The sequence below is a fragment of the Lepidochelys kempii genome, chromosome 12, assembly GCF_965140265.1.
Source record: "Lepidochelys kempii isolate rLepKem1 chromosome 12, rLepKem1.hap2, whole genome shotgun sequence".
NCBI lineage: Eukaryota > Metazoa > Chordata > Testudines > Cheloniidae > Lepidochelys > Lepidochelys kempii.
The window spans coordinates 38,776,945-38,780,937 of NC_133267.1; positions in this window are offsets into that span (position 1 = coordinate 38,776,945).

The window sequence follows — 3,993 nt, forward strand, 5'->3', positions numbered from 1 at the left end:
TAAAGATGGCTCAGCGGGCATGGCTTTGCCCCATAGCTGATCACAGCAGGCCACGGGAAGTATTTAAATCAAGTTATGTCCCATCCACGTAGGGGCAAAGTCATGCCTGCTGAAATAGTTCTTCCCACCACGCTCCGAAGCATAGACTGGGCCAGTCCATTGCAAAGGCATCTGCTGATTCTCTACCCAGTGGGAGGCCATGAGACACTGAGGAAGCAGCCGCAAAGGAACTGATCATGCTTATCCTCCACTCACCAGACTGGGAAGGGGAAACCCCAGGTTCTTTGCAGCCTAGACAGTAGGTGGGGGGGGGGGGGGGCCCACATGACAGACTGAATTAGCCCAGGATCCATCCTAGACAAAGTAGGGGGCAGCCCGAGAACAATGACAGTATGAAGCACCTTGACACCCCTGTTTAATGCTGCTTAATATCATCAGGCATTTAAATGGGCTGAGAGATTAATGCTTCCTCAGCACAGGGAGTATACTCCGGGCATCCCCAGGACTCTCCATTCCCACCCCTGCAGGCAGATTTCATCCTGCTTGCGTAGTTCTTCCCCAGTTGGGGCACAGGTGCTGCTCCCACTCACCTGAGCCTGCCAGGGAAGCAGGGTCCCCCACTCTGAGAAGCAGAGAGAGTCAGGCTACAGGGGAGAATGCCGCAGAAGTCTCTCAGCACCTGCCTTGCTCAGGACAGTGTTCAGAGTATCATGTTCTACAAACGATTTTTCAAATCCTGAGAAATTGGAATGGGAGCAAACAGAGATCCACACCCCCCCCCCGCCCTCTGGTGCTTACAATTAAGATGATTTATAGGTGCTTTTCAAGTCCCATCTGGTATGTGCTCCGGAGAACAGGGGCTCCGCAGTAACCTTGAAAAGAGGCTGTTACTTCCCACCCACAAGGCCTAGCAACTAAGGCAGCAAAAATCTAGCAGCTTTGTAAGTGACTCTAGAAACACAGCCCCACGTGTGTGCATGTCCTGGAAAATGATCTGGGCATCTCATCATCCAGCCAGTAGTGCTAGATAACTCTGGTCTCCAGCAATGCTCATCACCAAAAACCTACAAGCACTTTATAAAACGGTGAGGAGCTATTACCCTCCTCATTTTATCAACTTAAGGGCTGATCTACACTTAAAACTTAGATGGACCTATCTATGTTGCTCTGGGTTGCGAGAAATTTCATGTCTCGAATAGGTCAACTGAACCCCTGGTATAGCTGAGGCAAGAATTCCTCCATCGACGTAGCTACAGTCTCTTGGAGAGGTGGATTAACTATATTGATGGAAAACGCAATTCTGCTGATGTAGGAAGCATCTCTGCTATGGTGCTGCAGCTGTGCCCCTGCAGTGTAGACGTGGCCTGAGACGCTGAGGCCTGAGAGGTTAAGTGACTTGACTGAGGTTACACAGGAAGTCAGTGGCAGAGCAGGAAACAACTCAACTTACCAACTCCCAATCTCATCTCTCACCCAGCGAGCATCCCCAATCGTCTGTCTCCATAGCAATTCCCCCAGTTTCAGAGCAGCATCTTAGCAGTTGACAGCATAAGACGGCATTGGGGGCACTGATACACACACGGCCTGCATCTGGAAGGGTGCGCTAGCGTACATACAGTGCCTAGCACCCTGGGGTCCAGGTCCATGACTAGGCTCTTAGGTGTTACAGCAATATATATATAAAAAAATCAAATCAGTAATGGCCAATATCAATGCCCGCATTGTGGCCTCCTCTGTGGGAGCAGCCCAGCGAGCTCACCTTGGATAACAATACAGTGCTTAGGCAAACTCACCTTTCTGGCTTGGCACCAGTTTCCTGGCTTCATACCAGACGACCCTTCGTGGGTCAGCACAAAAGCCGCTCCTGTCCTCAGTTCTGCAGCAGATTTTGGACCTGAGAGCAAGAATTATTCCACATAAGCCTACTGAGTTCCACCCTTTGGACTTGGCCCAGTCGAGAGGCCACTGGGCAACCGCTATGTGCAATTCATGCAACAAGCCACTTTGCTCTGGTAGATGGGTAGTGCAAGGTGCTCTGCAGCTTCTGAACTGGATTCACGCTCAGTGACTATTCCTTAGTGCAGCTGCAAGGAAAGGGGGACAGGTGCTGGGCTCAGACTACCCATGAGCCCCAGCTTCCTTGTTGACTTGCCCCTCTGTGGCAAGATCTCCAGTGATTATAGTGAACCTAGTGTCATTTAGTGAGCACTACCCAATAAAGGCGAGGGTCTTTGCGTGTGCAGAAAATGTGGTGTATTTTGTATGATTTATTATACTTATATTTCAATATAAATGCACTTTAAAAATATTCTCCCTCTGGCATCTAAAAGGCATAAACGAGCCATGAAATCATGTAACCCTTTGCAGTCAAAGGCAGACACAATCATGCATACAGGATGGGGAGGTGAGATTGGACTGTAGCCAGAGTGGGTCACAGAAATCTCCTGGCATTGCCTGGCATTTGGAACTTGTCCCATAATGCAAGGAAGGGACCAAGAGAACCATATTCTCCTTAAAAAGAAAAGGAGTACTTGTGGCACCTTAGAGACTAACCAATTTATTTGAGCATGAGCTTTCGTGAGCTACAGCTCACTGTAGCTCACGAAAGCTCATGCTCAAATAAATTGGTTAGTCTCTAAGGTGCCACAAGTACTCCTTTTCTTTTTGCGAATACAGACTAACACGGCTGTTACTCTGAAACCTGTCATATTCTCCTTAATAACCCTTGGGGGTATGTCAGTCACACAGAAGGGTAGATGAGGGGTCCTGGAGCCGTGGGCAGCCATTGCTACTAAAACAGCTCCCAAATCATCCATGGAGGGACCTGTGAGCTGTGCCAATTACAACACGGAATACAGACATGGAACCCTTCCTATGGGGTTCAGTCTTTTTAGAGCTGCCCGCTTCTGGTCCTGTAGAAATAATCAAAGGCTGCTATTCAGTCTGACATTCAAATCAAGTGCCAGCCCATGGCACTTCAGCAGCCAGGGTCGTTACCTGCTGCCCAGTTAATGCAGCACAAGAGCAGTTACACACCCACGCTCCAACCTGGACCCCCACACAGGCAGGACTGGGGAGAAGTCAGCACACCGCTAAAGCACTATGGAATGTTCAACCCAGGCACGGCTGTGTGGGGGAAAAAAAATCCACAACCCCACCCCAATTTCTAGGGTTTTAGAGTACCCAGGATTCCCAAAGCTAGGAGCTTCCCTGTCCTCATCTTCCAAGGCACAGCCACACCCTTGCTTACACTATCCAGTCACAACAGCACAGAGAAGCTAATCCCAGAGTAAGAGACTTCCTAGAGCTATGGAAGAGGGATACAGAGCTCCATCAACCTATGCCATGCATTAGGCTCCTGCTCTTGAGAGCGAAGAAGTGCCGTTAACCTGTAAAAAAGCATCCCCTTTGCTTTCAGCAATGGATTGCTGAGACCAGACGGGAGCAGTCGACTCAGAAAGTGCATAGCTTTATGCAAGATTTCAGGTTGCTAGGAGTAGGGGGCACTTTTTGCCCTGACCGCCAACTGCTCAGTGTGTTTGCAGGAGATGCTGTCTGAGCTCACTGTAACTGCATTCCCTGTACAGAATTTTGTCACTGGACTTTTCCTTCAGCTCAGCAATCCTTGTGCAAGCATGAGGCATGGGGGAATTCACCAACGAAAAGTGCAGCTAAATTAGGCCACTTGAGAAGCATAAGGCAGGCTCTGAAGAAAGACAGTAGTTATGATCACCCTTCTTTGGGTTTTTGTTTTAAATCCACACTTAAATCCACTGTTGACAGAGGTGAGACAGAGATAAGGTTTTAACTACTCTGCGTCAGCCAGATAAGCAGCAGTCAGTGCATTGTTGGAGACTTGATACAACCGTCTATCTAGCAGAGGGCACTGGAAATACAAGATTGAGGATGATGAAACCTAGTCTGCCAGATACTTGACAGGCACCACAGTGCTCAGCAGTAGTTAATGAGTCAGTGGACGAGGTCATAAAGATC